At 37.6% G+C, this 24,225-nt stretch overlaps 1 protein-coding gene across 1 annotated transcript in view; it reads left to right on the top strand.

Moving 5' to 3' along the window:
- asic4a (acid-sensing (proton-gated) ion channel family member 4a) overlaps window positions 1-24,225 on the top strand; it is an 82,600-nt gene that overhangs the window by 5,080 nt on the left and 53,295 nt on the right. The gene's annotated exons all lie outside the window — the stretch shown is intronic.

Below are 24,225 nucleotides of genomic sequence, written 5' to 3'. Positions count from 1 at the left end.
TGTGCTACAATACTTTGTACTTTTTTTAAAAATAGAAAAATACTGACATGATTTTGAATTATTGGAATTAATTTAGGAATATTAGGAATTTCACTCTACACAGTGGGAACCAAATGTCCCAGCAAGCACAGTAAAGCCTGAAATGGGCTTAATAATCAAACTAAATACTGTCTTAGTAAAATAATAGACATGCAAAAAGGTTTCTGGGAGAGTTAGATTTAGGATTGGGAGGGAAAGAAAATATTATTAGTTTAGTATAAAACAATAGAAGTCATTGGAAAGTCATTATCATGTAAAAAAACACGTTCTGCCTGTATGTTTGTACGTGTGTGTGTGATTTGCAGCATTATTTGCTTTCTGTTCCCCTCGACATGGGGTATAATTAAAACACTCAGCTGTTATTGACTCATGATAATTGCTCACAATAGATATCATAATAAGATGTTTAGACATAATTGAATATAAATAGCTGTGCCTCAATTTTCCTTTCCACCTAACTGTCAGCTCCTGGTGGTGAAGGGGATTGTGGGTGTTTTGCTCAGTCCAGCAAGTTCATGGAGGTCTTTGGTCCTTTTAGCTGCTCCACTGTGTGTGTGTTTGCTCTTCCCCTTGCTCTGTTTGCAGATGCACTTTCCGATTTAGTTTTAAGCAAGGACACATCCCTTGTGCATATATTCCTATGGATAACTGAGTGACACTGACCTAGAATGATTTAAAGCCCAGGGAGAGGACAGGCATTATTAAAGGGCCACTGTTGGCATTTTTCATGTCAGTCTGGAACAGAAATGTTGAGAGGTACATGCTTTAATAGATTTAAAAGAACTGAATATGTGAGTGAACTACTCCTGGGATATGGTGACATGCTTTTAATAAAACCTGCCACTGCAGAGTTTTCAATATGTCAGGTGTCTTGTCTGCATTCTGCAGCATTGCTGCTTCATTATGGAGTACATTTTCTCCATTGACCATCATTTAAAAGTACTTGCTGATTCTCATAATTTATTAATTAATAAAAATGCATTTAATTTTTTTTTTCTTTTTTGTAGAAATGATATGTAAATATAAATACAACTAGAATTCAGCATTTGGGGGTCGATAAGACTTTGGTTTGAATAAAAAATAAAGTAAAATAGTAATAGTTGAACACTTAAAAAAAAATGTATTTGAATATGTTAAAATGTTTTTGTTTTATTGTGATCTTCAGTATCACATGATCCTTCAGAATTCATTCTTATATGCTGATTTGGTTCACAATAACCATTTATTAATATTAATGTTGAACTAATGTGCTGCTTAACCATAAATTTTGTACTTTTTTATTATTTTTTCCCACCTTTTTACACTTGTGGTGGTCAAAACTGAGAATGAAACCAAGTTTTAGTGATACTAGCTTTAGCATATTAGGAGATTTATGAGCAATTTTCAAATTGCTGGTCATTTTTGACCATGAACACCAAATCCAAAATCTCATATTTGAAACAGAATTATTTTGTAACATTAAAATATCTTTGCTGTATTTTTTTCTTCAAATTTTAATGTGTCTTTGTTGAATAAAAGTATTAATTTCTTTAAAAAAAATACTTACTGACTCTTAGTAAAATGAATATACATTAATTCATAATTTTTTTAATATATATATATATATATATATATATATATATATATATATATATATATATATATATATATATATATATATATATATATATATATATATATATATATATATTACAGTAGTTATTTTTGGAGGGCTCTTGAAAGTGTCAAATGCTTCATGTTTCATGTAACAGTTCAGGACGGTTGGTAATTAAATGTTTCAGAGTTTAAAAAGACACAGTTCTCTGCTTTTAGATGCCAACTGAGCAAGTGTCGTTGCTGCATGTTAACAGATAGCTTTTTCTAATAATATAGACCTTCATGCATCAGACACATTGAGCCATGGTGATCATGTGAGAAACGTGGGTTGAATCCAGCTCACATCATGCCCTCATCCCACAGTTTCATCTGTCTACTATACTAAAACATAAAAAAATAAAATAAAACAATCTTGTTCAGGCATTGTGCAAAAGTGAAGCATGAGTACAGTAGCTGCAGAAGCAGCCAAAAGTTCTGGAGATGGAGCGGTGTCGAGTCAGCTTGAGATACGAGACATGTGAGGACTTTTGGCAGTAACAGGTGTTCCACATTGTGTTAGCGAGGAGCTGGCACTCTTCTCTCCTGAGGTAGGATGTCTTTCTCTCTGAGAGTTCTGTGCTGTGTGAGTGAGATCAGGTCCCCCTGCGGGCTCAACGTCTGGCTCTTCTCGGCGTTCCCCCCGCTCCTTCTTCCGTCTTCCTGACAGAAACACAGGACTGAGGGAGCGTGAAAGTGACCGCGTTCCCGCAGCTCTGTCCAAACAGCCCGTCAATTAGCTGCCCAGTTCCGCTGTCGCAGGTCTCCACAGATTATTAAACCGCTGAACTACCGATACAATAAAATCCTCAGCTCAAAGCCTCAGGATTCAGCTGCCTGCATAACAGTTTATCTCTCCTTCAGCATGCCTGCTGATGCACGGAAACGCAATTGCATGTGAGAGGCATAGCTGTAAATATACTTATCCTCAAGTCATTCCTGCTTTTAGGGGACGTGGGGACTATTGTGAGTGTTTATGTTTGTGTGAAGGAGACAAGGACAGACAGAGCAAACACACACACACACACAACCAATCACAGCGGGGCTATTCGAATCCCTGGCAAATAGATCAGCGCTCTTTACACTAAATACATCAGCAGCAGTGTTCCATAAGACAACCCACACCTGAGACTGATCGCTGTATTATGAATGCAGAGGCGGCATTTCAAATGCTGGGATTTTTTTTCTTCCTGTTACCGTTCCTCTCATCATCCTCCGATTTAGCAAGCTGACTACATCCGAAAAGTCTGCGGCTCAAGGGATGGCTTTAAACTTGGCGAAAAAAGCAGAACCCTAATGTTTGGAGGCTGTAAACTCCCTCCAGAGTCCACAGAGACATTAGTTCCCACTTACATTTGTCTCTTTCTGACAAGCTGTCCGGCGAGCTGTTGGAACGAGTGGATGTGAGCGAGCACGCATACGTGCTTCATCATATACTGATAGACTTGGAGGAGAAGATTGATAGTAACCCCTAACTTCGGCTGTTTGCTTCACCCTCCCTCCTAAATCAATATATTCCTGTGTCAGATTGCTTCCCAGGCCCTAGCCCGGCATGACTAATTATCTTGTTCCTCTGGTTTTGGCGGGAAGTCTGCTGTGTTTGATAATGAGGAGAAACCCATCCGTATGGATATGTTTGCAGTTTTGCGTAGAGCTAAATGCATGCTTACCAATAAAATAAGCTAATGCAGAAAGATGGATATACTCTTTGGCGTGCTGTTTACATATGCTGCAAGAAATTCTGTTCCAGCTTATTTTTCATTCAGAACTTCCTCTTCCCCGTGGCTTAGAGGCAATAAGAAAGTGATAAGCCCTGAAGAGGAGCACAGCGCTCGTCTGTCTTTGGTATCTGACTGGATTTTAATCGGAGTGCACAACGATATTCTGCGGCCAGTTTCTGAGCCACATCAAATATGTCGCCACAAATCATAGCTGTTGCTAGGCTTCGTCTAGGAGAGGTTCAGATCCATGTCTTTCATCTAAGCCTCTCTAAAAGACTAAATGTCAACATTGTTTAAATAATTGTATTATGTATTTATATTATGATTGAATTTAGTATATTTAAAAAAATATGCTAAATATTAGGGCTGCACGATAAATCAAAATGGAATCGAAATCGTGATTCAACAGAAGCTGTGATTGTCATGCATATCTTTCAGTGAAGCACGGTTCTGTCATCAGCATTAAATCTCCATCCGAAGGCCAGAGGGCACACTTGTGGTGAAACTCCAAAGATGCCTCAAAGAAGAAACCCAGGAAATACCTAAAGCGGTAGCTGGATAAACAGAAGATTTAACTGCTTTTATGGATTATAATAAACACACAATTATGACAATATATGGGCAGGGCCAGTGCAAGCTCAAATGCTGCTCTAGGCAGAGCACGATCGTGCCGCCCCCACCTCACACTCACTCTTAGGTATACTTAAAGGGGGGGTGAAATGCTCGTTTTCACTCAATATCCTGTTAATCTTGAGTACCTATAGAGTAGTACTGCATCCTTCATAGCTCCAAAAAGTCTTTAGTTTTATTATATTCATAAGAGAAAGATAGTCTGTACCGATTTTTCCTGGAAAAACACGGCCGGCTGGAGGCGTGACGTGTGGGCGGAGCTAAAAAATCACGAGCGCCAGTAGGCTTTTGCGTTGAGAGTGTGTGGAAGCTGTGACATTACCGTGAGGGAAAAACCATCATCCAAAACAAACCATGGCTTACAGTCAGATTCAGCTGTTTATTTATAATCCAGAATCAGATCCAGTGGCTGAAACTGAACGAGAGCAGCAGCAGCAACGACTCACTCCGAGCGGGGCTCGAACCCGGGTCTCCGGCATGGGAGGGGACGCACTAACAAGGAGGCAGAGATATTTTAAACAGTTTTACTCACTGCCTGTGGTTACAACACACGACCGTGACCCTTTTTCGTTGGGATTGCATCATCCTTAAGAAATAAACGATACGCAAATCCATCGTCAAACTGGGCCATGTTTTTAAAACAAGCATCTTCGAAATGCAGGGAACAAACAAAAACACTTGCACAACTCCGTTGATGCTCTGTAAAAATAAACTCCATCCACTGGTCCCTTAATGCTGTTTTTTTTTTTTTTTGGTAATCTGTGCAGGGTTGTCTTGCCCTGGCAGCCAAAAACACACTTCTTTTGTGACTTTTCGTGACGCTTTCGCTCTGATCAGTGAATCGCTCTGATCAGTGAAATGTCTGTGCTCTGCTCAGCCTCGCTATACGGGAGCGCGCGCTCTTCCGGCAGAAGTGCCTTAAGACCCATATAAGAAAATTCCGCTCCATCTAACGTCACACAGAGCCATACTCGAAAAAAACTGTCCGAAACTTGTGACAAACCGGAAGGAGTATTTTGGGAACAAACCTAGTTCACCTATAGGCACACGCCGGCCCTGTATATGGGTTATTAAAAGGTTTATCACGGAGTTATTATAATTATAATTTTCATTCAAATAAAGTATATTTATAATGCAATGCCTTCATCCCTGCTTAGAATACTATGAAATATGTTGTGTGCCTTAACATCATCTCACAAAAGGATTTATTTCAAACACTTCACTGATGTTATGAAGGAAGTTTGGAGTAAAAATTTTATTAAATGTGGAATTTTCCCATGCTTTCAGATGGAACAGCATTTACTACACAGAGCCGTAGTACACTGAGAAGCAATGCAAGCAGGATGAATTATTGCAAAATATTTCTTCGATTTCATAATTATTTCAACTCTAATAATATGATAATGTGAAATATTGAATCTATTTAATAAATTAAACAGCTAAAATTATACATACTCTTTTGGTTTATATACCATATATTTTAAACAATTACAAATGCAATAAAAATATCAGTATCAGTACTCCGTATCGGCAAAATTTTCGTATCGGGGGAGTACTGGAAAAAGTGGTCTCAGATTAATCGTGCAGCCCTACTAAATATATTAAAAATATTACCCCCCCCCCCACCCCAATTTAATTGATTGATGTGATACTGAAAACTGGTGTAATGATGCTGAAAATTCAGCAACATCTCAGGAATAAACTAAATCATTTTTCTCTCTCATATCTATAACATATTTATTGACATATCACTTAAGGCTTACTGCATAAAATTATAATTTAACTTTTTTTTTTTTTGTATTTCTTTATTGCACAATGCAAATAACTTAATATTATGCCTAAAATGTGTTTTGCGGATTTAAAAGCCTGGTTTCACATACAGGGATTAGATTTAGCCAGGATTAGGCCCTAGATCAATTAGGACATTTAAGTAAAGTTCATAAATGTGCCTTAGATAAAAACACTACTGTACATTTTGAGACACAACAACAGAACTGACATATTTTATGATCAGTTAGTGCAAGTTTCTTTTAGTTGATACTTAGCACAAAATATTTTTTTATCAAATAAAGGTTATCTTGGTGGGCATAAGAGACTTTGTTTAAAAACATTATCAAAAACGTACTGACAGCAAACATTTGAACAGTAGGTCCAGTCTGTGTAGATGTTATAATGAAGATAAAAAAATGGAGTAAAAAGGTATTATTCATTGCTATTTAATGATACCTAATGCATTAACTAACTAATGTTAACTAATGTTAAGTGTAAACATATTGTTCTTCCAAATATGTCGTCATAACTTATCACAAATATACTAGTTATGTATCACAAATTTTACTTTCAAATATGCTGCCATTACAGATTTATATCAGCTATCCAAACTGACATATCTAGATTTTTTTTTCATATTGTTGTATCATCATGGTGGGGTAAGAGCTTGAATCTCCCTAAGACTAAAATCCTAAAATCTAACCGGCTACAAATACATGTTAAAAATTCCTCAGGCCTTGCGAACGGGCTTGTCCGGGTATGTGCGATTCTCCTCTGTCTTCGCTGCCACGGTTTAATTACTGTGTGAAAAAGCAGCATATGCTTAAATATCAAATGGATCTTACAAGTGCAAATCTTTGTTCTGCTTAGTGCATGGAAATGTCATTGCGGAGAGGGTAAGGCAACATTAAAGTGGAAAATAAAAGAACATAAATGTCACTCAGTGTATTCTGGTCTTTGGTCTAACAGAGCATGAAGGGCTGGCATGTTTGCTTGGTTGGACGATTACCCTGCGCTCTGAATTATGTCGAATGTCACACACTTGGCACTGCCTTTTGCTGATCTTTGGGGTTTGTTTGTACACTTGCACACATTACGAAGCAATGTGTATTGTTTCGTAAAATTTGTGTTGACACCCGGAATTCCTTGTACAGACAGGTCCAATACGAATAGCAATCAGCATCTCTAATTCTCTTTGAATTGCAATGGCAACATGAATTCAGTTTGTTTTTTATTTATATATTTATACAGGTCTTCTTTTTAATTAAAGTAAATAGAATTGTCAAACTGCTATGAAACTATGAACACACAATCAACTGCTTATCAAAAATAGCCTGTATACAAATACAATGAATCCAAATCTTGCAGTCAAACAAATGGTGAGTATTTTCATTTGGTGCTTGCACAATGAATCTAAACCTTCCTAGTCAAACAAAGAGCGAATATGTTCATCTCTGTTTTGAGCAACAAACCCATTTGCTTTAATCCTTCCCTCAGGAGACGAATGCAGAATGCCGCACCTCTTCACCCTCTTTCCCTCTCTCAGCACAAATAGCAGAGCTGAAGGCTCTTCAACACAAGCTTCCACAGGGGAGTGTCATTTTGTTTTTCTTCTGCGAGAAGCAGTGAAATGGATACATTTTGTGGATTAACAGTTTTAGATAATTTGCATTCATTTAAATTTTTATTGACTTTCATTGGTCCATTGGTAGAACTGTTTTTGTGTGATATTTGATAGGGCTTATGAAAAATGTTCAGGGCCCTTAGCTTGTAAATGAAAACACGTTTTGGTGTGGGTATTGTAAACTTAGATCCATTTGGTTGAAAGTAATCTCCAATAACTCTCTAGTAATTTTATTTGGTATGTTTATTTGTTACAACTAATAAGCGTGTGGTAAATGATACTGAAAGTGCTCCTGCGTGACTGTAATTATCTGGCAACAAGTGAGTCTTAACGAGGAGCTTAGAATGGGGCACTTTGGACAACTAACTATCTATAACGGCCCTAGGCACTCGTAAACACACAAAATGATTCCTTTACACAATTAAAGAGACTCATCCGTTTGAATACAAAAAAAATTATATAGTCTATATGCACACAAACCTCCCTATGTGTTTTCCTGCCAGCAGACAATGAGGTTCACAAGGAGGTATGCGGTGCATCAGCCAGTCATACATCTCAAGGTTTCATCGATGTTGACAAACCACTCGACCTTCAGATGCATGGAAATGTCATCTAATTCATCAAGCTCTGCTTGATTCGCCACCCCTCATTTTCCCATCCAAGTACTTTTCGGTTATGAAGTGTCCTGAAGAACACATTAGACTGTAATGAAGCCACTAGAAAGGACAAAATTACTTTGCATCATGCTGCACAGTGAAATGAGGTGATGCAGCATCTATTTATTCAGCTGTGTTCTTTAAAGACCCATAGTATGAAAATTGCATGACTGTGCATTGGAAATGTCCTTGGGGAGAATAATTGTTTTGTAATTTAGCAGAATACACAAAGGTAGGAATGGATGCTATTGCTAACTTTTAAACTGTCTTCTTTTATCTTTGCAGCTAAGGTTTGTGTTTGCAATGTGGCAAGTTATGAATTCAGTTATTAAAATAAATGGTCGTGTAAAGCACCTTCAGGAGAAATTCGGGCGAGTTTGCAGCAGCCGGCAGGATTTCAGTGTTGATAATCAGGGCGCTGACATACTGAGTGAAATTTTTCTGACACCTTTGGAGCACTAATGGCTGAGGCTGTTTACTACAGTAAGCTGTAGTCACACATGCTGTAGGCTAAAGCTGTTTGTGGTCACAGAACCAGCCAAAACAGAGCCCTGATGTGAATATGTAAATCATAATTCTGGGTACCTATCCTGTCCCATTTTCTTCTTTTCGAATTCAACCGAGTTTGAAGGACGGGAAGAAAATTGTGCTTTTTTTGTAAGTGATTAGCTTTTATTGTAATACATTTTTACTCCCAGACAGTAGATGTATGTAGCTCAGTCTTCTTTTAAAAAAGGTTTCCCACATTCTCCCTCAGCTCTAAGAGAGTACTGTTAGTTCGGCGCCTGTGTGAAGTCTCTTGCTTTTGATGTGAAATTTGCTCTGTGTGATTCAAGGCCATGGCGGACATTTGCAGTATAAGAACTGCTGGCAGCAGCTGGGACCCACTAAACGGCCACCCAGTGTTTTCGACACATTCCTCACCAACAGAGGGAACACATTTCAGTGTTCGATATTCAGCTAGACTCTGTTGGACTTTTTTTTAGAAACCAGTTTCTATATATACAGTGGCATCCCACTACTCTGAGACCACTAGTGAATATGTTTTGATTTCACATTTGTCTGGTTTAATAGTAGTACTTTTCATTTTGACAAACATAGACTTCGATTTAAAAGTTTGGGGTCAGTATGATTTTTTTTTTAATGGTGCCCTATGTTCAACATGGCAGCATGTAATGCTCAAAAATACAGTAATACTGTTACAATATATATATAAACTATGATTTTTGCATCAATAAACTCCTAATTTGCTGCTTATTGATAGCTGGCAAGGTAGTTGTTATACGATTAGCGATGTAGAATATGCTCATGCAGAATATGAACTTTTTAAATATTAATAAACAGCCAATATGTAGATAATATGCATGCTAATAAGCAACTAGTTAAAGGGTCCCTATACTAAATATGCTCTAAATATTTTTTATATGTTGCTTAACATTGGAAACATTTTTTTTTTAATCTTTGAAGAATAGAACATTTAAAATACAATGATTTATTATCATATTCTGTGAGAAATGTCTTTCCTGTAACTTTTGAAAAAAAAAAATAATAATAATTTGAGTGACAATATGGATTTTTTTTTTTTTTTTTAGTATTGTACGTTTTTGCAGTGTCAACATGCACTCAAGCTGCCACAAACATATACTTGTTCTTATTTGATTATTGACCTATAAATAATGTGCAATATTACATATTTCTTATTTTGCATTGGTAGAATTCTTAAGTTTGTTTTGAAAGATATATTCAGCTCAATATATGATAGAAAATTGGTAAAAATATAGAAAAGAGATATCAACTGAATATTAGTAATGCATTTTTCCACAACCCAGGTTGTGACCTCTTTCAATCACAGTGTTGTCCTTTCACCTGACAGTGCCCCCAAAGATTAATTCTGTTTGTCCTAATGTATGGTAATGAGAAAGTTGTGTGGATTTGATTGTCAATAACTTGAAATACAGCCCTGCTGCCTAAATGCTTGTGCCGTTCAATAACCTATTAAAGTTGAATCACAGATAAGTTGGCGTGCATCAGGAAAGCAATCTGAAATTTGTGCTGACATTGATCCAGCAGGAAAGGACCTGATGGCTCCGATTAACACTTGTGTCCCGGGAGAGGCAGGGAGAGAGATGCTAGGCTGTTAATATCGTGTCATGTCCCTGGCTTTCCCTGGCAGAATGAGCTCCGTTTATGAGCTCGATATAAAATCTAAAAGCAAACAATTGTGTGACTCGCCGCAGAATTGTACAAGGATTTTTTTTTCTTTTTTTGTAACAGGAAGCAGAACAAATGAATTGACTTCTGTTTGGTAAGTGTTTCATGCTGAGTAGACCTGTTCATTTTAAAATGGGAAATCATTCGAAACAAAAGAAGTCTAGTCCTTTAATTCATTTCAAATTGGCTTCATAATTCCACTCCTGAGAGTTCTGAGATTTTTGTATGGGTCTACTTTTAGGGAACTTTGCATTAATACTGCTTTCATTATAGTGGCTTTTGCATTTTTGGCCACATGAATTTGCCAGAATAGAAGTTGTCCTTTTCCATGTAGCATATTTCCCAAAATGCATTTCCAAAATAGCAAAATGTCAATGAGAACTGCAAAACTGAAATGATTCCTCATGAATGATTTTTCATCCGTGGCCAATGATAAAAGCATAATTTAAAGTAAATACATCTTTTAATGAGGGATAGAACTCTGGCTCGTGTTTACAATTGCCCTTGACATTCTCGTTGGGATTAAAGAACAGCTAATGGAGCAGCTCAGGAAGAATCCGTTAAGACCAGGAATAAATGTCACAGATGTTCAGTCACAAATCACGGTACAGTTTTCCCCCTCTCTTTTCTTCCCCTCTTGACCTTCATGCCCTGTTCTTGGGAAAATGAAGAACATGTTAACATTTCGTTTATATGCATAAGCCCCTTGAATGGAGCCCAGAATCCCAATTGCCAAGTAGAGAGTGAATGTGTGTTTTCAGAAGGTGATATTTTGGTACAAACATCATATTCCACAGTGTGAGCTGAGTGGGTTCTTCCCATCCAGCCTCGACTGCTAACAAAGATCAATGCTGAGGAAGGACCTTTGAAACTAAATGCTGCTTATAATTTATAAGCTGTAGTTGAAAGACATGTGTAAGGGACAGTAGCAGGCTACACTGCAACCCAGTAGTGTATCAGTATTTGTGTCTTATTTGTCGGTTTAAAAATGGTGAATTTACTTTTAAAAAGCAAAATTCTTGTTGACTTTTGACTTTGTTGAGCTTGTTGAATTTTAAAGGTGAATTATGCTAATGTAATAAATCTCAGTCAGTGACAATATCAAAACTGAAACAGATGAAATAACAGTTAATGTAGTGCTGCTACTTGTGTTGGTTCTCCCAGCAGTGACGCAGAGGAATCATTCAATCTCTGGAAGATATTCTAATTGTTCGTAAAACGCATCCCATTTTAGATCAACACTCAGTGTATTTCATATAATCGTGTCCTCATTTAATGCGTAATTGAGATGAAACTGAGCCCGATGCCAGGCATTTTTCTTTTTTCTTTTTTTTACCTCAAGGCCACTGCAAATTTCTTCGACAGAAAACAGTGCATATTTCAGTCTGCCTTCACATGTGATGGAACCACAACATTCACAAAGTCCCTCTTTGACAACTTTTGAACCAATAATAAAACCGCATAGAAATGAGTCAGTGAAACTGAGTGGAAAGCTTTAGATTATACATGAAAAGGCAGCAATGCAGCAGGTGTAATGAAGCGCACGACGAGGTCACCTCTCTCTCTTTCTGTTTCTCTCTTTCTCTTTCTCTTTTTTATGAATGCAGCTCTTGGAGTGTGGCTTGATCTCTGTAGACAGAGCTTGTACTTGGATGTTGCATAAATACAAGCATTTCCAACCCAAACAGTGGAATAACTTGCCTGGGATTAGCATTTCATTAAAATAGGAGTGTGAGGATTTGCAGACAAAAGGTGTGAACCGCGGAGCAAGAGTGAGACCTCGTTGGTCTGCCTGCTTGGAATATGTAAGAGCCTGTGAACTCTGGTTTGAAAAGCTCACGATGAATTAAACATGCAGTGTCTTTACACTGAATAGAAACAACTTTGTGTACGTTTAGGGGTGTCCACAAGGTTGTTGACTCGGAAATTAACTTTATATCACAAGCTTGCTCTAGGTTTGTTTAAATTATTTATTAGACATTTTGCACGTCATGTTATTAGTGTCTTTTCACTGTTAATCAAAAAGAAAACAGCTCAACACGGCATGATACATTTACATTTTTAGACTATCTCAACTACTGCCACAAATCTTTAACATTTAGAGCACTATTGTTCAGTTTGAAATTATTTGTTGATGGACTGGAAAATATGTTGCTTATTTTTAAAGTGTGAGAATGTATCAAATTTGAGTGGAATTATTTTGAATGTCTACATGATCATGTGTTGGACCTCTGAAATGCAGATTGTCTCTTTGTTTGGGTTTTTAGTCCATTTTAAATTCATGTTCCAGTTTCATTTGATGTTTATGGGTTAAAGCCATGCGGATCACCATTTATATTATTAATGATAAGGAATGTTTTATTTTATTTATTTATTTAGTTTTTGCTTGGTTATATCAACACACTTTTTCAACTATTTCTTCTGTCTTTAATATGTTATTACGAACTGTTGTTCGACATTTTTTTGTGGACCATTAGTCTTTAAATGCTTGAAAATTGCCGCATTTGTCATGAAGGTCACAGACACAGAGGTGATTTAATTTACCAAACTAAGTGGTTTACAGGTCAGCATTTTAAGGTCATTTCCATTTAGGGTGAAAGTGGTGATCATTTTTTGTGGGTGAGTTGTTTACTTTGCAATTCAACTGTCCATGTTTACCAGTTTGACTATTTTTGAAAATGATAGGCAGATTTTATAACACAGACAGAAATTTCAGCCAATCAGAGTGACTAAAACAGTACAACTGATTTCCTCCCCACCTAACCAAACAGATGATGGTTTCACTGCTGGACCATGTCACTTATGAAAAATAAAAGATTTACACATGATTTAATCTCGAATTACATAATTTTTGTTTTTATCTATTTTTGCACTGTTGATTAATTTCACTGCACTGCATCTATTCTCACAGAAAATGCCCCTGGCAGGTACATACGACAGAAACAGAGAAAGATAGAGAGAGACTTACTGAGAGAAAGATTTGTATTAAATTGTACATACGGAGCGAGGAAAATCTTCTACAGGATGTTTAACAGAACAAGTTGGAAGCAGACTGTTAGCAGGATAATTTGGTGAAAGGAAGGAGTCTCCCGCTGTCTGGTAGTTGCCGTTTTCTGTGGCATGAACATGCAATTACCCTTGATTTCATTTCTCGCAGATAAGTGTCCCTGCTCACCGGAGCAGCAAACGAAAGGAGTCAAGGGGCTTGTTGACAGCAGGGCATGTACAAACGCAAGAATCATATAACCTGCCCATCATTAGGCCACAGAGCCTCATAGAGCAGTCGACACTCAGATGAGCGGATACTGTAAATGCGATGCTTCTTTCATGCTCTCAGCATCTGTTCAAATTAGTGCCGTTTCGCCAGATGAAGTGAATGTCAGTCCACCCCAGTCTCTAGTGGTTTTCGTGTCATGCTAGGCCTCCCAAAGAGGCTGTATTGCAAGGACTCAGCATGGGGTATGAAGAGAGAGTAATGGTGGATATGAGATTGGCCCAGCGGTATCAGCTCTTTACTTTGACCTTGGTAACTCGACTCGACAGTCTAGGGTGTTCTGCGAAAGGATGCTAGGCATAGAAGATGTTGCAAACAAGCTTTGAAGCAGCTTAATTTGACCATGCAAGACAGATTTCTCACCTTTCTCATTAACAGAGAACCTATAATTGAGGTGAGATGTCTCACTCAATTATGCTGTCTTTTCTGTGTGTTTCATGGGCCAAAAATTACCTCCAAAGATAGAATGTGATCTTTCCATTTGGTTGATAAAATAGTGTATACAGCACTGCACCCAGAGTGATTTTTGGGCTGGTTATGATCAGCCTGCTCAACCCAATCAGTAAAAGCAGAAAGTGTGGTGTATGCAGGTTTTAGCCTTTCAAGCTAAACCTAGGAAGCTGTTATTATGGAAATGCTTAGCTATTAAAAATAACAAAAGCATGCACATGCCAACAAATCTAAATGTAGGTGCTCAGTCAAAAATAAAAATATAAATGTATAGGGGAAAGTCTGCATATTTCAACTATAAAAAATATACATTTTATTATTATTCCATTTGGAAGACCATTATAGACAACTTTTAAATAATTAATCACACAATTGAATAATAATAATAGTAATTATTATTCAAATCATATAAAAAAAAATATTTTTTTTTTTATTTAATAACTAAAATTATAATAATTATTAGTGCATGTTATAATATAATATATATTAAAATATTATGTTTATCATATAACATTAAATATGATTGGTTGGTCCAGGAGATTTAAAGATTGCATTTCTTTGCCTTCTTTAGACTTCTTCAATTACAATGTTAATTTCTAATGCTTTTATTTCTAATGCTTACATATATGACAGCACAGTTCTGAATTAGTCTGTGCAGTGATATCAACTACACACTTTATAAATGTGAAAAATATTTTGATTCTGCATTTTACCCTATTCAGTGTCTGTGTGCAGCCAACTTATTGTCCTATTGGCCATATTTATTTTACAATGTAGACATTTTTAAACCTTTATATGCATGTGTGTACCTTTATATGTATATTATGCATTCGCCTCTTAGAAATGTATGCAAAATTTGACGTAAAACAAATCTTTCTCAACAATAACCGTCCTCGCTCACAAGACAAGATAAAAGAGTGTGCTCTGTAACATACTGATGTCAGGATTCGAAGCAAGCTCATTCCAGAGAGTCCCAAACTTTAGAAGCTTTTTAATCAGTTTGCTCACAGACTCTGGCTAGGCTCTGTCTGCTATCGGCTCTATCATCTATCTGGCGAGAGTATATTTGGGATTCTCCTTATATACTTAATCATCCTGATTACAACAGGTGCAGGAGCCGTCAGGCCTGGTGAGAGGCTGGAAGGGGTGGGAGAGGGTGTGCTGGGGTTTCTGCACTGACAGGGGAGCGGTATTAATTCCTGGCCTCTGAGAAATTAGGCTCTGTGTTCCTTTCCTCACTCCTGGTGCTTTGATCAAGCCCTTGCGTGATTAGAGACTGACCCTGACATGACAGGCCCGAGAACTTGTAAAAGAAGCATGAGGGGGAAAAAAAGAGAAAACTTTCTCTGATGTGCCCAGGGAAGGTGGGAGAGAATAGAATCCGAGTTATTCTGAAGCTGTCGCTCCACCCCTGCCCGGTGTCTGGTGGGTAATAAAGATTTCATGTATTCATTTTACTCAGGCAAAAATTGCAATCTATAATGACCTGACATTTCTTTTTTAAAACTAGCCAGAAGCCTCATGATTTGAATGTTAAGCAGTGTCCCGACTGACTCCGAGCCGGACTGGAACCTGCTTTGAATTCGATCACCTCACCTGTTAGTGGACTTGCGAGAGGCTACATTAATGTTGTGGCTTCCACACTAAAGGGAGTATGCTTGTTGAATCATTATAGAGCTGTGCAAGCCAACCTGCCTATTTGTAGGGCGGAAAAAAGATAGAATAGCGAAAGAGTTCTTAGATTGTAAGGGAGAGAACCAGGTTTGGTAGAAAACAGATAAATAAAAATTGGATGTGGAGTGGGTGTTCTGAGAGCGGAGTACAAGATCTGTTGATCAAGTCAGGTCTGTAATACATCTACCTGATTGGTGTGTTCCCATTGGAATTTGAGTTAAATTCCTCATGTCACCCCAGACACTGCGTCTGGGGGAAAAGAGATGTGCCCAAACTTCAGAGGCTGGCTCGGTCCTAGCCTTGTGTATTAAAAGGAAATCTAATACAATTTATCAGCTTTAGCGTGGAGAGTCATGGAGATTATGGAGTGTGTGGGGGCCTGATCATTTCACATTCTCTGTAGGTTCTCAAACCATGCCTGGAGTCGCTTAAAATGCTTTAAAGTCTGTCAGAGGCGCTTTAATGTCGAGTTTTGCAATCACAGGGTACCTCGGCGGCATTTACCCTTATGTCTATCCACAGTTTATATGTGCGCTCTGCAGGGCGGTATGTGATCTTGAAGGTGCAAGACAATGTTTTCTATACGCCACATTTCCCTGGCTGTACTGTGGCTGTTTCCAAAGAAAATGGCCAAATGCACCGGAGAGCTGTCATCAGTATGATGAAAAGAGAAACTTTGCCATCGTACTATTGCCTGAACATTTCAGTTCCTTACAAATCAGTACTAGAGATGTGTGTTTTACTCAGTGCTTTGTAGTTCTGTCTTTTCAGGTCTTTGGCTTAATGGAAATCTTTTTTTGGTCATTTATGCATTAACATTTCATGTTCTGGAGCACAAGAGAGACTCACAATAGATGACAAGTGGGGGAGATGTGTTGCACACCTGGCAAGCAGATGAAAATCCCTTCCTGAGAGGCTCTCAGAGACAAGCTTGAAGTGTTCCTTATCGAGAAGCAGGTTTGTTGAACCACAAAGTTCATAAATGCAGAAAGCCGAACCCTTGTAACGCTGAGTTGCTAAAGTTCACGGTGCATGCTATTGATGTGCTGTACAAAAGGCCTTTCAGCAAATTAACAACCACTTCATATCTTAATTTCCTGTCCCAAGCATTTTGTTATTGAATTGCCTGAAATTGATTTTTCACCAAACTTGTTTAAAAGATGAATGGAATTATATGAGTCAGTGCTGCATGTACATGCATCAGATGGGGAAACCCATCTGTTACCCCCACTAGCCAAGGCACAAGTCCCCAGACAGAGCTCTGGCCAGAACACAAAGATCTCTCCATAAAGGACGAGGCTGCTCTCTGGCTAATCCCATCTATTTCAGACCTGGTGGAACCCATCTGTTGCAGAACGCACTCACATAGGTATCACATCAATTATAAAATCTTGTTTTGGCATATGTTACCGTGTACGGCATAAGCAGAAAACAATCAAGTACAGAAGTGCAGATTGCTCTTCCTGCATGCGATGAATTTCTATTAAACCTGCAATCCTCTGGTTGTAATTTAAACCAGGTTGCACTGATACCATTACCAGATAAATACTGTGCCTAGAACTCGCTGATACTGATACCCGTATTTTTATGATATAGTGGGAACTTTTTGCCAACTCTATATATCCATATATTTATTACCTCAAAATTACCTGAAATTACCTTTTTTAGCTACAGTAATAGTGGGATGCCTTTGTCCATATTACGGATTTCCTGCATCTCATAAGTTATTACTTCTGCTATGCTGTTTTGGACTTTCTGCATGAAAACGCCCTCCGGCTTCGAGTATGAATGTAACATGCACTGCATGAGAGTGTTTAGTGCTCTGCTAATCTTCACATTGTCTCGTTTTGGATATGAATAAATCGTCCGGTCATACATAGACCATCTTGTTTATACGCCCATGTGCTCACACATCCAAAGCATGCACACAGAATAAATGATTTTAAATGCATCGAATTGACAGATAAATGTCATGGTTGATCTATCAGCCAGATGCACATAAAATGCATGCTGTTTTATTTTAATGTTGTTGTTAGTGTTGAGGTTATTTTAGCTATGTACATTTAGTTTAACTGCACTGTTAAAGAGGGCTAATTTTACCATTCAACTGAACTATGTGCATGCATTTAAGACACATTATTCTTGCTCCATCCATGCAATAACTGCGTCCTTCTATCATCCAAGAGTAATATCGATGGTATGAACCATTTCAGGAGCTGACAAAATTATGATTTATAATCAGAGCATAGCTCACATTCACCAAAATGCTGAAACACTAATGATGCTGATTCAAAACGACAATGCAGGTGATTGACAGTCAGAGCATTGCGTGGTTTGAACTGGCAATTTTGATTAGTCAGACCTGTCTGTTATTGGCTGAATAATTGGGTAACTTTCATGTAATTATGCATAATTTATTGTTATTATAATAGTAAGTACATGTAACATGTAACAAGCACACCTTAAAATAAAGTGTTGCCGAAAACGATTGTGGCGAAAAGTGTGTAATTTAAATAAAAGTTTAAGTGGCAGCTTTAGAAGTTATCCAACTGTCATCCTGTATCCAGAAATATAGCACCCTGATATAGATGGATGTGACTGTCTGTTGTTGTTGATAATTGTTTCCCATTGAATACTTCACTAAGTACTTCACATTACTAAAGTTAAATTGCTATGTTGTGAGTGGTGTTTTTATTAAGTATAAAGTAAAAGAAGATGGGGAGGAGAGCTAAATTTCAGCTCCTATAGCAGGGGCTTGGTTTGTATTTCCACATTTATATTGACTGGAGGATCCACATCAAGGCAAAACAAAAGCACTCCTTGTAAATAATTTCTCTCATCATCAGACTCTCCTGGTTTTCGTCAAGCAGTGCTGTAAACCATCAATGTTCAGCCCAAACACAGTTTATCCCTGGTGGAAAGTCAATCAAAGTCTCTCTGCAGTGCACCCAGCTTCAGCATCTCTAACTGATAATTTCCCCTCTCGCATCCCCGACTGTGCCACATCGAGGCTTATCAAAGCCACTGAAAATGGAAGACTGTCCAGTCCATCCGCCAGCAGCGGGACAGCAAAAACAACCCGAACTGATGACATCGTAGGAAGTCTGGAGATGGGAGGCATGTAAAGTGGCGGCCCTCCCTCTCCGAACGCATTTTTTTTTTTTTCGTGGCAAACGAATTAGCAATTCAGAGTGCAGCCCGGGGGTGGCGAGTGTTTATGTGTGTGCCCAGAGTGATGAAGGCTCACATTTGTATCTTGTCACCAGGCTGTCAGTCACTGCGCACGGGCAGCAGACGACTTTAACTAGAGCTTCTGATGTATTTACTCAGATGCCACTCTCAACTATGCTATTGTCAAACAATGACGAGTCAGGAGCCTGTTCACCTGCACCATTCTCCACATGCATCTGCAGCCTCAGTCTGTGATACAGGCAGGGCCATCCTTAGTGGGGTACTAGTGCGATCGTAGCCTACCGTGCACAGCACTTGAGGGGGTTCCATGGCGAATGGAGCACGGGGGTAGCCCCCAACCCACCTCCACCCCCATCCCCACGGAATGTGATTGCGAACGGATCGCGGGGGACAACCTGTTTGGATAGAATTTCTTATTTTTTGAACTACTTTATCATTATAATATTGAGTACTATGTTATGATTAGCTTGTATGAAACACCCTTATCTAACTGTGGATTGCATTTCAAGTTCCTCCTTTCTTAATACTGTGATTATTCGAACAACTATTTTTTTTTTCTTTTGCTGTAAAACATACCACCACAAAGTCATCTGCTGTATCATTTTAGCTTGTCTCTATTTTTCAAAATAGATACTGCATTGTTGATGTTGACTGTGTTAGAGGTGTGGATGCACATGAAGATGTCAGTGTCAAAGAGGATAGAGGAGTTTGTTCTGATGCCTCTGTTTTATGACAGTGTTCTGCAGCTGAAAGTAGCAATATTGGCATTTCATAGCAGTAAAGAGACCTCACTGCGGTGCTGTTTTTATTTGTATCTTTTTTATTGTCCATGGAATCAAGAGCAGAAATGAAGACCTTCGAAAGGAAAACAAAAGGCAGTTTACACAGCAAAACAGCTTTGCTGCAACTGCCATGTATAAAATCACAGAGGTCTCCAAAGACTGGTGACAAAAACTAATATAGCCTCTCAACAGCAGAAAGATGGCAACAAAAGAGTTCTCTGAAACACTGAATGTGCTGAACTGCTATGGTTGTTATTGGTAACTGTAAAGTGGTTAGCAGTGAAAAATGTGCTTTGTGACTGCTGGTTTTCACAAAACCCAAGAGATTCTGATTTACAGTCACTCTTAATGTGACCTGATTAGTATCCATAAGTGTTCATATGTGGTGTGGTTTCAGCATGCATGCATGTTCGGGCAGACAACAAACCTACAAAACCTACAAAATCTAAAATTTGGCCCCTTGTAAATGTGTAAATGTTTATGAATCTTTTGAGATTCATAGAATATTGAATTATTAAAATTAGTAGAATGAATTAATGGCACTTGTAGTGAAAAAAGGTAATTAAAAGTTCACCACCATCACATTTATTTAATGCAGTTACTACATTTCCCTCATTTGAACAATTTCAGTTGCTTGGGATTTCAATATACACACAAATACAATAACATGTTAATTGCATTTTATTTGTTTGCACATTATAATTGATTTCAGCCACACAAAGAGTGCAAATCACTTCACTTTTATTAATCCCACCTGGATTTCATTTATAAAAAAAAATATGAGCTTTGTCTGAGAAAAATTTGGTTCACCTGTAGAAATTTCAAACTCTCCCACTATTCCACTTCTGACTAACTTTCAGACGATTCATACACATTTGCAGATACGTGTTATATGTATTGATACTGTGCAAGTACAAAGATAATAACAGTTACGTATGAATATCTACCAGTATATATATTAATTGAGATTATTCTGCTCATAGCTTTATTGGGAGGTTTGAAAAGCTGATATTTTGTCTCACTTTGACCTTGCTCTTTGTGTGTGTGTACATGTAAAAAATTTTTTGCATCAATCTTGAACAGTTTTGTGATTTCTGGTTCAGTGCTACTGGTATTATATATGCTTTAGAGAATAACTGTGGAACACAAGATACAGGAGCCTTCACAAGCCCTTAATAAAAGCAAGAACTCTCAAAGCTATTCTTCAAACATCAGCAGTCATAAAAGTAGCTTCCCCATCTCTCAAATGATTGACAAAAAAAAGAAGTGGGGGAAAAGCCTTAGAGCAGTCTGAGTGCAAACAATCTTTATGCTACATTTGTTCTGTTCTTGTTTTGATATATTTGTTCATAATTATGTATAAGAGCTGGCAGTGGGTGTTTTCTAATGATATGTAGTGTGAAATAGACTGATAGATTGCCAATGTGAGAATGATACCTCTTATAGGTGTAGGTGGGTGGTCTGGTTTTATAATCATAATACACGTCAAACTGCTAATTATTAGCTGTTGGATGTGTTTTGTCATAATACAGGGAAATATGATTTGACCGTGGTCAAAGTTTGCATTTGTTTTCACTGGTGCTAATATTTTGAGTACTCGAATCTTGAATACATTGGACTAAAGACCTCAGATCCTCAAGGAGCATCTGACCTTTTGAATTTAATAGTATTGACACAATGGTGAGCAAAGGTTTGTGGTTTAACCACTCTACTTTCCTCGCTATTGTGTTTAAGCTAGCCAACAGTAATCGGAAAGACCTTTATCAGAAGAAAGAGCTTTATTTGCTCTTGTTTGCACATACAAGGAATTAAAATCTATGCCAGCTGAACGTTTTGTTCCAATAGCAATATGTTATTGATACAGGGGTTTAAATCGATAAGTGGTCTATTTGATCTTTTGGACTAATGTCTTTAGGCTACACAGACTATTGGTTTATCAGAACCAATAACCAAATACTTTCTGATACTTATTGCAATTTACAGTAAATAGTAATTTAACTATGCTTACCATATGTAATATTATGTTTATAACAATGATAGTGTAAGATGGGGGAGAATGCCCCCCCTCCCCTTTGTAACATATTTACATATATGTTTAGCATGTGCAGAATGATGATGCATCAGCCAATGTGTTATTATAGGAAGTAAATAGAGACATTTGGTAATTTAGTTATTATGTCAAAAATTTAAAGAATGGAAAGTTGATCTAATAACTGTCCACAAACTTTGGGTGTATTGTTGTAGGCAATCATATATAATGAGAATCTTGATGCATCCCAATGGTGATATTTCTTCATAGTCTGTTCATATATATATATATATATATATATATATATATATATATATATATATATATATATATATATATATATATACACACACAGAATTAACATAATGTGAATAGATGACATCACTGGGCTGCATCAAGATTCTCCTCGAGGTAGACTTGACCTTCAGCCTCCATGACCTGACCTAATGGATCAAGGTCGTGATGATCGTCTGTTTTAATAATGAACTTTGTTACAAAGCAGTTCATTTTTGGAATAATTTCTAGACTTCAGTGATCAATGTCTAATGATCAGTGTCATATTTTTTTTTATGTGTAACACTATTTAAGCAGCAAGGATGCATATTGCATGCTCTCTCTTACTTTTATATGGAACTTTTTAGCATGAAGTTTTTGTCAGTTTCTGACCCTAATTATGCAAATATGTTGTTAATCCCCCAGAATCCCCTGGATTGTGGTGCTGGATGGGGGTCATGGAGAGGCTAATCATTGCATAAGTGTTTGAGATAGTTATCATCAGTCGCTGATCTGGTTTTGGTGAGTTGTTTTCTGGACCGTTGCGCCCTGTAATTATTACCGTCCTCTCTGTTTGTCGGATGATCTCTTTGTGTTTGCATAGGTCAACAGCATTAATGTTGTTCACCTCTTAAGGCATGAAAGAGCTTGGCTGCAAACACAATAAACTTGAACTGCAGCAGAAATAATGGAGCCAAATTTTTGCCAGAAAAAAAATCAATGACTTCTGTAAATATATATATATATATATATATATATATATATATATATATATATATATATATATATATATATATATATATATATATAATAAATCTTGCCTTACCTCTCAGAGGGTGCTTTCACATTTTGAGCTTTTGAATTGACTCGCAAAACTTTGAATCTGTTTCTCATTGACGAGATAACAGTTGGGGAAATTACTTCCACAGCAGTGCTGAAGCTGTTTTCCTGCTAGGCTTTTATATTACAATTTTGTTTTATAATACACTGTATGATGTTTGGCATAGGCCCTGTCTCGTGGTTCACAGGATGCCCGGAAGATTTCACAGTTGTGCCTCTTTTTGATACTGTTCAGTCATGAATATATGTGCATATTTCAGATCATGCTTTCTCCAAAAGGTGTGAAGTTTAATAAAGCCATATAACCATTCTACCCTTGGGATGTCCTGTCTTAGAAACACACTCTTGTAAAATAAAAGAGGGATCATGTAAATGGCAGTGATTGTAAGACACTCTTGTATTGCATGATGCCTGTTACAGGCCCTGTGACCCGTCTGGCTTATCGGCTGTAATGCACAGCAGGCGGGAGCGTGTGACTATGCATAAGCAAGTTGCCGACATCATCTGTAGTACAGAACATGGGCCTCCTGGGCGCACTTGATATTGTCATGAACATAATGAGGTAATTTAAGAAAAGCCGGCCTGTGAGACAGATAAAGAGCACATCACAAACATGCCTGGCCTTTACTGGTAGGCTAGAGCAGATCACTGTATGAAGCACAAACTCCACACACTTCCAACCTGGAGAAGCTACATGTGCCTTAGCAGCCTGATAGCCATTTTACCACAGCTGCTTTCTGAGAAGATGTCCTCTCTGCTTTATATGGGATGATGTGAAGTCTGGTCAAACCGGATCTTCCTGGGGAGGCTGAAGCAGTTTTGTAAGCAGCTGACAGAGCATGCAGTCATGGCAGGTGTGCGGCCTGTTTGATAAGTAAGGATGGTGAGCTAGTGGTGGGCTTTGAGATTTATTTGATCTTATATATATATATATATATATATATATATATATATACACACACACACTTCTCGTTTTGGCCCTTGAATCTCATTGGCAGAGAGGAGTGTGGTGTAAATGTATATATAAATGTAAATTAAATTAAATAAATAAATAAACACATTTATGCATTTAGCAGATGCTTTTATCCAAAGCGACTTACAGTGCATTCAGGCTATCAATTTTCATGTGTTCCTGGGGAATCGAACCCCCAACCTTGCGCTAGCTTGCTTGCTAATGCTCTACCAGTTGAGCTACAGGAACACTACATGTCAGATATCAGAACTCCAACTATTTTACCATTGGTATCACTCCACTCCATATTTCTTAAATATGTACAGGTAGTATGTGTGTATGTATATATCTATATGAAAATAAACAGTACACACTAATATTATGTAAACAAACTTTTATTTTTTATGTTGTACTTGATTCGACAGCCCTAATTTTAAAATGTAATATATTCCTGAGGGCAAAGCTGATTTTTATTT

The sequence above is a fragment of the Carassius auratus genome, chromosome 9 (genome assembly GCF_003368295.1).
Source record: "Carassius auratus strain Wakin chromosome 9, ASM336829v1, whole genome shotgun sequence".
Taxonomy (NCBI): Eukaryota; Metazoa; Chordata; class Actinopteri; order Cypriniformes; family Cyprinidae; genus Carassius; species Carassius auratus.
This window is presented reverse-complemented; position numbering and strand designations above follow the sequence as displayed.